The following is a 12,500-nucleotide window of genomic DNA, read 5'->3' as shown; positions in this document are numbered from 1 at the left end:
GGTACCTGCCGGGGGTCCCCCTGAGACTCCTTTCTGAGAGAGAGAAGCAGGGGAACCGGCTGCGCCACCCACCACCACCACGCCCCAGGACGCCGGTGGGCGGACGAACACAGGAAGGGCCATGGCCTGCCCCACGAGGAGCAGCGCTCGCAACCCCCCCCGGAAAGTCCGCTCGTCAGCGAGCAAGGGGACGGGGATGAATGACAAGGACAACAAAATAGGAAAACCCCTCGCGGTGGACGGAGGCAGCGGCCGTGCGAGCGAGAGGGAGGGCGCGGGACAGACCCGTACGACCCGCTCGACTCGCAGGCGCTTCTCCTGCCGGCAAGGTGAGGGGAAACCGGCCTTCGCCCGACGAGCGGGGACGCCGAGTTTTTTGAACGACGCGTCTCTCGCGCTGGAACCCAGAGAATACCGGGGCCTGCGGGGGGGGGGTGCTGAAGGACGACGCGGAGGAAGAGGCGGAGGACGAGGAAGGGGTGGGAGGGACTAGGCTCCTCCTTTATGCCTTCTGTCCAGCCTGACCTGCAAGCGACCACGTGTAACAGCAACCCCGAAGACCCTTTCGACCCTGGGCCCCGACGCGGGGGGACGGCGAAGTCGAGGGGGTCGGGAGAGGAGGCACGCCGGACAGCGTTACCCGTTAATGATCCTTTCGCAGGTTCACCTACGAAAACCTTGTTACGACTTTTACTTCCTCTAGATAGTCAAGTTTGATCGACTTCTCGGCGCTCCGCCAAGGCCCGCGAGGAGCCCCGGCGGGGCCGATCCGAGGACCTCACTAAACCATCCGATCGGTAGTAGCGACGGGCGGTGTGTACAAAGGGCAGGGACTTAATCAACGCGAGCTTATGACCCGCGCTTACTGGGAATTCCTCGTTCATGGGGAATAATTGCAATCCCCAGTCCCCATCACGAATGGGGTTCAGCGGATTACCCGCACCTCTCGGTGTAGGGTAGGCACACGCTGATCCAACCATTGTGGCGCGCGTGCAGCCCCGGACATCTAAGGGCATCACAGACCTGTTATTGCTCCATCTCGCGTGGCTGAACGCCACTTGTCCCTCTAAGAAGTTTGACGCCGACCGCGGAGGGCCGCGTAACTATTTAGCATGCCGGAGTCTCGTTCGTTATCGGAATTAACCAGACAAATCGCTCCACCAACTAAGAACGGCCATGCACCACCACCCACAGAATCGAGAAAGAGCTATCAATCTGTCAATCCTTTCCGTGTCCGGGCCGGGTGAGGTTTCCCGTGTTGAGTCAAATTAAGCCGCAGGCTCCACTCCTGGTGGTGCCCTTCCGTCAATTCCTTTAAGTTTCAGCTTTGCAACCATACTCCCCCCGGAACCCACAGACTCGTGGTTTCCCTCACGCTGCCCGGCGGGTCATGGGAATAACGCCGCCGGATCGCGGGTCGGCATAGTTTACGGTCGGAACTACGACGGTATCTGATCGTCTTCGAACCTCCGACTTTCGTTCTTGATTAATGAAAACATTCTTGGCAAATGCTTTCGCTTTCGTCCGTCTTGCGCCGGTCCAAGAATTTCACCTCTAGCGGCGCAATACGAATGCCCCCGGCCGTCCCTCTTAATCATGGCCCTGGTTCAGGAAACCCACAAAATAGAACCGGAGTCCTATTCCATTATTCCTAGCTCAGGTATTCAGGCGAGAAGCGGGCCCGCTTTGAACACTCTAATTTTTTCAAAGTAAACGCTCCGAGCCCCGTCCGGACACCCAGCCAAGGGCATCCGGGGGGCACCGGGAGACAGGGTCTGAGACAGGCGGTGGCACGCCTCGCGGCGGACCGCCAGCCCACTCCCGACATCCAACTACGAGCTTTTTAACTGCAGCAACTTTAATATACGCTATTGGAGCTGGAATTACCGCGGCTGCTGGCACCAGACTTGCCCTCCAATGGGTCCTCACCCATGGGTTTAGGATACGCTCATTCCGATTACAGGGCCTCGAAAGAGACCTGTATCGTTATTTTTCGTCACTACCTCCCCGTGTCGGGAATGGGTAATTTGCGCGCCTGCTGCCTTCCTTGGATGTGGTAGCCGTTTCTCAGGCTCCCTCTCCGGAATCGAACCCTGATTCCCCGTTACCCGTGGTCACCATGGTAGCCGACTATGGTACCATCGAAAGTTGATAGGGCAGACATTCGAATGAGACGTCGCCGCCGCGGAGGGCGCGCGATCGGCCCGAGGTTATCTAGAGTCACCAAAGCGGCCGGGGGGCCCGAGCCCCCCGGATGGGTTTTGGGTCTGATAAATGCACGCATCCCCCGAAGGGTCAGCGCTCGTTTGCATGTATTAGCTCTAGAATTACCACAGTTATCCGAGTAACGTGTGGAGCGATCAAAGGAACCATAACTGATTTAATGAGCCATTCGCAGTTTCACTGTACCGGCCGTGTGCACTTAGACCTGCATGGCTTAATCTTTGAGACAAGCATATGTTACTGGCAGGATCAACCAGGTAGTTTGCACCGTGGTCTGGGATGAACCACGAGTGACATCCGCCTCCCCTTCCGGGGGCTAGGAAGCAGCGGGTTGTAAGTGCGTGCGCCGTCAGGTCCAGACGCCATACAGGGCTACCCAGGACAGCTTCCGCGGCCAGTGTAAACGTGCTCGCGCACCGCCCTCTGGCCTTCGGACGCCGACCTCTCACCTTGATGCAAAGCTGTCCCATCCGGTCATGCCCGCACCGTACCCCGTCCACCTCCTCCGGAGGTGCGGACGGCCGACTCCAGGTGCTTTCGGCGTTCCCTCTCTTCACGCCGTTTTGATTTTCGTGGGCCGCTGGTGGGGGGACAAGGGAAAGACCTCGTCGAATTCCCTCCCCCCTAGCCTCGCTCAACCTACGTTTCGTGATGTAACCAAGAAGAGTGATTCGTGGGCCCAGGTAGGTTTGAAGAGGAGGCCAACAAAGCAGGGCACTCCCTTCCTCCCAAACCACAGACACCAGTATAGGACAACTGAGTAGACAGACTGGCCGTCTGAGTCTCCCCCAGAGAGTTCTGGGATGGGTTACAAATAACCCCCACCCCCCATCAGAGGCTTGACCCGCTAGAACCAGGGAGGATCTGTCAAAACCGCTCTCCACATCAGAAGTTCTGGATCAGCCGGGGCTGGTCGGCAGACGTCCACCTAAGGCCGTGGCCTAACCCCGTGTGGGGGGATAGCGCTCGCACCCGTACACGTGGACACCCGCTCGTCAAATGGCTGGCTCCTCACTTACCGTAGGGGGAATGGTTTGCCTACCCCTGGCGGGTCTGGTACTCCACTCTACCAAACAAGGAAGCAACACACCAATAGACCCCTGCAACACCGGGCAGCTTTGGGCAGTGTCACTACACTCCTCCTTGTTCTTCACGTTCCTTCCGTGGTGATTTTTTTTTTTTTTTCGTGGCCATTGCCGTGCATGGCTTCCCCATCGCTTTGCATGCTCTCCATTGCCTCGTGCTGCTTCACCATTGGTCTCACCTGGAGACCGAAGCCGCTCTCCCAGTAACCCGATGGTACCTGGCCAGAAAACCCCGTGCCCGATTTCATCTAGGACAAGGGCCAAACCACAGACCGTGCCCGTCCAGGGTCAACCCCTGGTCGGACAGGCCTGGTGGGTCGATACCATGGATGTGGCAGGCCGACGAGAATCCACTGGTACATTTACAAACACGCCCACCCTGGTGGCATGGCTGTACGACCCATCGTCGAAGCACGCTGCGGCGGACTGAGCCATTGGATCCAGTTGCCTGGGCGTACACTCAGCCCAACAGACGCACTCGGGTCGGGGAGAGCAAAGCAGACTGTGTGCCTGGATGTGCCCACTTCCATAGGGGAATCGGCATGATGGTTCACTTAACCCGAGGAGGGCTCCCCTCGCGGGATAAGCACCCCCCTCGGGGGATGGGGGGGGGGGGGGGGCATCCAGAGCACACCACTTTCCGGTAGGGGACAGGCGTTTGATCATGTGTCCGAGGGAGAGCTCCCCTTGCCGGCCGAACACCCCTCGGACTCCCCTTGGGCTTCCAGAGAACGCCACTGGATGAATTTAGTGCTTGGACCCCATTGATTCTCTTTGCTCTCCCATATACCCGACGGGACCTATTTGCAAAACCCCGTGCCAACCAGACCTCCAGGAAGGGGGCTGGCGGCTAACCATGCCCAGCAGGGTGCACCCTGGTCGGACACTTTGGGAGGGTCGAGAGCCTGGAAGTGCCACCCGGGGGAGTAATTCTGATTTCCGTTTTAATGCACTCAGGGACAGCCCGAGGACCTCTGTAGTGCACCTGAGGCGGACTGAGCCGTCGGGTCCAGGGGTCTGGAGTTCGGAACCTCCAGGGTTCACCTGGCTGTTCTCTTAGCCCGGCAGGGTGCACCCTGGTCGGACACTTTGGGAGGGTCGAGAGCCTGGATGTGCCACCCCGACGAGTAATGAGTTTTCCCTTCGTATCTCTTCCGGACCAGGTCCGATTCGCACGAAACTCGCTGGGCATGGCCAGGAGCGCCCCCTGCTGCCCACGCCACCGTCCCCGCGCTTCTACTCCCGAGGGCCGAGGAGACAGCGAAGCGTGGGTCGGGTCGCCTGCTTCCAGGGTCTCCCTGGTACTCTCCAGTCTCCCGAGTCCATCGGGTCCGACCTCGTATTTTTAGCCCAGACGGGGAATGAGAAAGGGGCCCCCGACCGCCCGAGGGCGGGCGCTCGCTTCTCAGCCTAGGAACGTCCGATTCCCACGAAACTTTTACGCCAGACGTTCCTGGCAGCGAGCGCGTTCAAAGGTGACCCGCGCTGCTTCTCTCCTCCCAAGGGCCGAAGAGATATTCGTCTTCAAACCCGACCGGCCCTGTGTTTGCCGCCCCGGCGGTTTTAAAAAATCATAGCGTAAAAACGGTGGGTGCGCTTCGCCTGCCGCTTGGACAGCGTTAAACGGCAGCCCCGGCTCTTTCCAAAGGGCCCTCAACCGACTTTCTGCTCCCAAGGAGCCCAGAGATATGAAACCGATAAATCAAAACCCCGTGCCAACCAGACCTCCAGGAAGGGGGCTGGCGGCTAACCATGCCCGGCAGGGTGCACCCTGGTCGGACGCTTTGGGAGGGTCGAGAGCCTGGATGTGCCACCCCGACGAGTAATGAGTTTTCCCTTCGTATCTCTTCCGGACCAGGTCCGATTCGCACGAAACTCGCTGGGCATGGCCAGGAGCGCCCCCTGCTGCCCACGCCACCGTCCCCGCGCTTCTACTCCCGAGGGCCGAGGAGACAGCGAAGCGTGGGTCGGGTCGCCTGCTTCCAGGGTCTCCCTGGTACTCTCCAGTCTCCCGAGTCCATCGGGTCCGACCTCGTATTTTTAGCCCAGACGGGGAATGAGAAAGGGGCCCCCGACCGCCCGAGGGCGGGCGCTCGCTTCTCAGCCTAGGAACGTCCGATTCCCACGAAACTTTTACGCCAGACGTTCCTGGCAGCGAGCGCGTTCAAAGGTGACCCGCGCTGCTTCTCTCCTCCCAAGGGCCGAAGAGATATTCGTCTTCAAACCCGACCGGCCCTGTGTTTGCCGCCCCGGCGGTTTTAAAAAATCATAGCGTAAAAACGGTGGGTGCGCTTCGCCTGCCGCTTGGACAGCGTTAAACGGCAGCCCCGGCTCTTTCCAAAGGGCCCTCAACCGACTTTCTGCTCCCAAGGAGCCCAGAGATATGAAACCGAAAAATCAAAACCCCGTGCCAACCAGACCTCCAGGAAGGGGGCTGGCGGCTAACCATGCCCGGCAGGGTGCACCCTGGTCGGACGCTTTGGGAGGGTCGAGAGCCTGGATGTGCCACCCCGACGAGTAATGAGTTTTCCCTTCGTATCTCTTCCGGACCAGGTCCGATTCGCACGAAACTCGCTGGGCATGGCCAGGAGCGCCCCCTGCTGCCCACGCCACCGTCCCCGCGCTTCTACTCCCGAGGGCCGAGGAGACAGCGAAGCGTGGGTCGGGTCGCCTGCTTCCAGGGTCTCCCTGGTACTCTCCAGTCTCCCGAGTCCATCGGGTCCGACCTCGTATTTTTAGCCCAGACGGGGAATGAGAAAGGGGCCCCCGACCGCCCGAGGGCGGGCGCTCGCTTCTCAGCCTAGGAACGTCCGATTCCCACGAAACTTTTACGCCAGACGTTCCTGGCAGCGAGCGCGTTCAAAGGTGACCCGCGCTGCTTCTCTCCTCCCAAGGGCCGAAGAGATATTCGTCTTCAAACCCGACCGGCCCTGTGTTTGCCGCCCCGGCGGTTTTAAAAAATCATAGCGTAAAAACGGTGGGTGCGCTTCGCCTGCCGCTTGGACAGCGTTAAACGGCAGCCCCGGCTCTTTCCAAAGGGCCCTCAACCGACTTTCTGCTCCCAAGGAGCCCAGAGATATGAAACCGATAAATCAAAACCCCGTGCCAACCAGACCTCCAGGAAGGGGGCTGGCGGCTAACCATGCCCGGCAGGGTGCACCCTGGTCGGACGCTTTGGGAGGGTCGAGAGCCTGGATGTGCCACCCCGACGAGTAATGAGTTTTCCCTTCGTATCTCTTCCGGACCAGGTCCGATTCGCACGAAACTCGCTGGGCATGGCCAGGAGCGCCCCCTGCTGCCCAGGCCTGGCTCTGGGCCTGGGCACACTTCATTCACTTTGTACCTTTAAATCATACTACTACTACTACTACTACCACCAGAATTCCAGGGCCAAGAGGTCACACAGTCATACACAGCAAAGTAGCTCTGGGCCTGGGCACACTTCAAGAAGTTTGTCCCTTTATATAAGCCTAGAAATAGACTTCCAGGCCCAAGAGTTCAAACACATTCATGCCCAGCAAAGTAGCTCTGGGCCTGGGCACACTTCAATCACTTTGTGCCTTTAAATCATACTACTACTACCAGACTTCCAGGCCCAAGAGGTCAAACACAGTCATGCCCAGCAAAGTAGCTCTGGGCCTGGGCACACTTCATTCACTTTGTGCCTTTAAATCATACTACTACTACCACCAGAATTCCAGGGCCAAGAGGTCACACAGTCATACACAGCAAAGTAGCTCTGGGCCTGGGCACACTTCAAGAAGTTTGACCCTTTATATAAGCCTAGAAATAGACTTCCAGAGCCAAGAGGTCAAACACAGTCATGCACAGCAAAGTAGCTCTGGGCCTGGGCACACTTCAAGCACTTTGTGCCTTTAAATCATACTACTACTACTACTACTACTACTACTACTACTACCAGACTTCCAGGCCCAAGAGTTCAAACACATTCATGCCCAGCAAAGTAGCTCTGGGCCTGGGCACACTTCATTCACTTTGTGCCTTTAAATCATACTACTACTACCACCAGACTTCCAGGGCCAAGAGGTCAACCACAGTCATGCACAGCAAAGTAGCTCTGGGCCTGGGCACACTTCAAGATGTTTGACCCTTTATATAAGCCTAGAAATAGACTTCCAGGCCCAAGAGTTCAAACACATTCATGCCCAGCAAAGTAGCTCTGGGCCTGGGCACACTTCAATCACTTTGTGCCTTTAAATCATACTACTACTACCACCAGACTTCCAGGCCCAAGAGGTCAAACACAGTCATGCCCAGCAAAGTAGCTCTGGGCCTGGGCACACTTCAATCACTTTGTGCCTTTAAATCATACTACTACTACCACCAGACTTCCAGGCCCTGGAGGTCACACCTTCATGCCTAGCAAGGTTGCTTTACACCTGCGCACACTTCAGACCGTTTCACTCTTTTAATCCTTCAAAGTACCACATTTCCAGACCCAAGAGGTCACAGAATCATGCCCAGCAAAGTAGCTCTGGGCCTGGGCACACTTCAATCACTTTGTGCCTTTAAATCATACTACTACTACCAGACTTCCAGGCCCCAGAGGTCAAACACAGTCATGCCCAGCAAAGTAGCTCTGGGCCTGGGCACACTTCAAGAAGTTTGACCCTTTATATAAGCCTAGAAATAGACTTCCAGAGCCAAGAGGTCAAACACAGTCATGCACAGCAAAGTAGCTCTGGGCCTGGGCACACTTCATTCACTTTGTACCTTTAAATCATACTACTACTACCAGACTTCCAGGCCCAAGAGTTCAAACACATTCATGCCCAGCAAAGTAGCTCTGGGCCTGGGCACACTTCAATCACTTTGTGTCTTTAAATCATACTACTACTACCAGACTTCCAGGCCCCAGAGGTCAAACACAGTCATGCCCAGCAAAGTAGCTCTGGGCCTGGGCACACTTCAAGAAGTTTGACCCTTTATATAAGCCTAGAAATAGACTTTCAGGCCCAAGAGGTCAAACACAGTCATGCCCAGCAAAGTAGCTGTGGGCCTGGGCACACTTCATTCACTTTGTACCTTTAAATCATACTACTACTACTACTACTACTACTACTACTACTACTACTACTACTACCAGACTTCCAGGCCCAAGAGGTCAAACACAGTCATGCCCAGCAAAGTAGCTCTGGGCCTGGGCACACTTCAAGAAGTTTGACCCTTTATATAAGCCTAGAAATAGACTTCCAGGCCCAAGAGTTCAAACACATTCATGCCCAGCAAAGTAGCTCTGGGCCTGGGCACACTTCAATCACTTTGTGCCTTTAAATCATACTACTACTACCAGACTTCCAGGCCCCAGAGGTCAAACACAGTCATGCCCAGCAAAGTAGCTCTGGGCCTGGGCACACTTCAAGAAGTTTGACCCTTTATATAAGCCTAGAAATAGACTTCCAGAGCCAAGAGGTCAAACACAGTCATGCCCAGCAAAGTAGCTCTGGGCCTGGGCACACTTCAATCACTTTGTGCCTTTAAATCATACTACTACTACCACCAGACTTCCAGGCCCAAGAGGTCAAACACAGTCATGCCCAGCAAAGTAGCTCTGGGCCTGGGCACACTTCAATCACTTTGTGCCTTTAAATCATACTACTACTACCACCAGACTTCCAGGCCCTGGAGGTCACACCTTCATGCCTAGCAAGGTTGCTTTACACCTGCGCACACTTCAGACCGTTTCACTCTTTTAATCCTTCAAAGTACCACATTTCCAGACCCAAGAGGTCACAGAATCATGCCCAGCAAAGTAGCTCTGGGCCTGGGCACACTTCAATCACTTTGTGCCTTTAAATCATACTACTACTACCAGACTTCCAGGCCCCAGAGGTCAAACACAGTCATGCCCAGCAAAGTAGCTCTGGGCCTGGGCACACTTCAAGAAGTTTGACCCTTTATATAAGCCTAGAAATAGACTTCCAGAGCCAAGAGGTCAAACACAGTCATGCACAGCAAAGTAGCTCTGGGCCTGGGCACACTTCATTCACTTTGTACCTTTAAATCATACTACTACTACCAGACTTCCAGGCCCAAGAGTTCAAACACATTCATGCCCAGCAAAGTAGCTCTGGGCCTGGGCACACTTCAATCACTTTGTGTCTTTAAATCATACTACTACTACCAGACTTCCAGGCCCCAGAGGTCAAACACAGTCATGCCCAGCAAAGTAGCTCTGGGCCTGGGCACACTTCAAGAAGTTTGACCCTTTATATAAGCCTAGAAATAGACTTTCAGGCCCAAGAGGTCAAACACAGTCATGCCCAGCAAAGTAGCTGTGGGCCTGGGCACACTTCATTCACTTTGTACCTTTAAATCATACTACTACTACTACTACTACTACTACTACTACTACTACTACTACTACTACCAGACTTCCAGGCCCAAGAGGTCAAACACAGTCATGCCCAGCAAAGTAGCTCTGGGCCTGGGCACACTTCAAGAAGTTTGACCCTTTATATAAGCCTAGAAATAGACTTCCAGGCCCAAGAGTTCAAACACATTCATGCCCAGCAAAGTAGCTCTGGGCCTGGGCACACTTCAATCACTTTGTGCCTTTAAATCATACTACTACTACCAGACTTCCAGGCCCCAGAGGTCAAACACAGTCATGCCCAGCAAAGTAGCTCTGGGCCTGGGCACACTTCAAGAAGTTTGACCCTTTATATAAGCCTAGAAATAGACTTCCAGAGCCAAGAGGTCAAACACAGTCATGCCCAGCAAAGTAGCTCTGGGCCTGGGCACACTTCAATCACTTTGTGCCTTTAAATCATACTACTACTACCACCAGACTTCCAGGCCCAAGAGGTCAAACACAGTCATGCCCAGCAAAGTAGCTCTGGGCCTGGGCACACTTCAATCACTTTGTGCCTTTAAATCATACTACTACTACCACCAGACTTCCAGGCCCTGGAGGTCACACCTTCATGCCTAGCAAGGTTGCTTTACACCTGCGCACACTTCAGACCGTTTCACTCTTTTAATCCTTCAAAGTACCACATTTCCAGACCCAAGAGGTCACAGAATCATGCCCAGCAAAGTAGCTCTGGGCCTGGGCACACTTCAATCACTTTGTGCCTTTAAATCATACTACTACTACCAGACTTCCAGGCCCCAGAGGTCAAACACAGTCATGCCCAGCAAAGTAGCTCTGGGCCTGGGCACACTTCAAGAAGTTTGACCCTTTATATAAGCCTAGAAATAGACTTCCAGAGCCAAGAGGTCAAACACAGTCATGCACAGCAAAGTAGCTCTGGGCCTGGGCACACTTCATTCACTTTGTACCTTTAAATCATACTACTACTACCAGACTTCCAGGCCCAAGAGTTCAAACACATTCATGCCCAGCAAAGTAGCTCTGGGCCTGGGCACACTTCAATCACTTTGTGTCTTTAAATCATACTACTACTACCAGACTTCCAGGCCCCAGAGGTCAAACACAGTCATGCCCAGCAAAGTAGCTCTGGGCCTGGGCACACTTCAAGAAGTTTGACCCTTTATATAAGCCTAGAAATAGACTTTCAGGCCCAAGAGGTCAAACACAGTCATGCCCAGCAAAGTAGCTGTGGGCCTGGGCACACTTCATTCACTTTGTACCTTTAAATCATACTACTACTACTACTACTACTACTACTACTACTACTACTACTACTACCAGACTTCCAGGCCCAAGAGGTCAAACACAGTCATGCCCAGCAAAGTAGCTCTGGGCCTGGGCACACTTCAAGAAGTTTGACCCTTTATATAAGCCTAGAAATAGACTTCCAGGCCCAAGAGTTCAAACACATTCATGCCCAGCAAAGTAGCTCTGGGCCTGGGCACACTTCAATCACTTTGTGCCTTTAAATCATACTACTACTACCAGACTTCCAGGCCCCAGAGGTCAAACACAGTCATGCCCAGCAAAGTAGCTCTGGGCCTGGGCACACTTCAAGAAGTTTGACCCTTTATATAAGCCTAGAAATAGACTTCCAGAGCCAAGAGGTCAAACACAGTCATGCCCAGCAAAGTAGCTCTGGGCCTGGGCACACTTCATTCACTTTGTACCTTTAAATCATACTACTACTACCAGACTTCCAGGCCCAAGACGTCAAACACAGTCATGCCCAGCAAAGTAGCTCTGGGCCTGGGCACACTTCATTCACTTTGTACCTTTAAATCATACTACTACTACTACTACTACTACTACTACTACTACTACTACCAGACTTCCAGGCCCAAGAGGTCAAACACAGTCATGCCCAGCAAAGTAGCTCTGGGCCTGGGCACACTTCAATCACTTTGTGCCTTTAAATCATACTACTACTACCAGACTTCCAGGCCCCAGAGGTCAAACACAGTCATGCCCAGCAAAGTAGCTCTGGGCCTGGGCACACTTCAAGAAGTTTGACCCTTTATATAAGCCTAGAAATAGACTTCCAGAGCCAAGAGGTCAAACACAGTCATGCCCAGCAAAGTAGCTCTGGGCCTGGGCACACTTCATTCACTTTGTACCTTTAAATCATACTACTACTACTACTACTACTACTACTACTACTACTACTACTACTACCAGACTTCCAGGCCCAAGAGTTCAAACACATTCATGCCCAGCAAAGTAGCTCTGGGCCTGGGCACACTTCAATCACTTTGTGCCTTTAAATCATACTACTACTACCACCAGACTTCCAGGCCCAAGAGGTCAAACACAGTCATGCCCAGCAAAGTAGCTCTGGGCCTGGGCACACTTCAATCACTTTGTGCCTTTAAATCATACTACTACTACCAGACTTCCAGGCCCAAGAGTTCAAACACATTCATGCCCAGCAAAGTAGCTCTGGGCCTGGGCACACTTCAATCACTTTGTGCCTTTAAATCATACTACTACTACTACCACCAGACTTCCAGACCCAAGAGGTCAAACACAGTCATGCCCAGCAAAGTAGCTCTGGGCCTGGGCACACTTCAAGAAGTTTGACCCTTTATATAAGCCTAGAAATAGACTTCCAGGCCCAAGAGGTCAAACACAGTCATGCCCAGCAAAGTAGCTCTGGGCCTGGGCACACTTCATTCACTTTGTACCTTTAAATCATACTACTACTACTACTACTACTACTACTACTACTACTACTACCAGACTTCCAGGCCCAAGAGGTCAAACACAGTCATGCCCAGCAAAGTAGCTCTGGGCCT

General features: G+C 53.9%; 1 non-coding gene across 1 annotated transcript; it reads right to left on the bottom strand.

Moving 5' to 3' along the window:
• Positions 1-644: 644 nt before the first annotated feature.
• On the bottom strand, positions 645-2,483 carry LOC145654613 (18S ribosomal RNA). The gene has a single exon (XR_014120821.1). It is a non-coding gene; the product is annotated as an 18S ribosomal RNA (ribosomal RNA).
• Between the last annotated feature and the right edge of the window lie 10,017 nt (positions 2,484-12,500).

This window comes from Electrophorus electricus, unplaced genomic scaffold (genome assembly GCF_041902795.1).
Source record: "Electrophorus electricus isolate QZ-2024a unplaced genomic scaffold, ASM4190279v1 Scaffold139, whole genome shotgun sequence".
Lineage (NCBI taxonomy): Eukaryota > Metazoa > Chordata > Actinopteri > Gymnotiformes > Gymnotidae > Electrophorus > Electrophorus electricus.
This window is presented reverse-complemented; position numbering and strand designations above follow the sequence as displayed.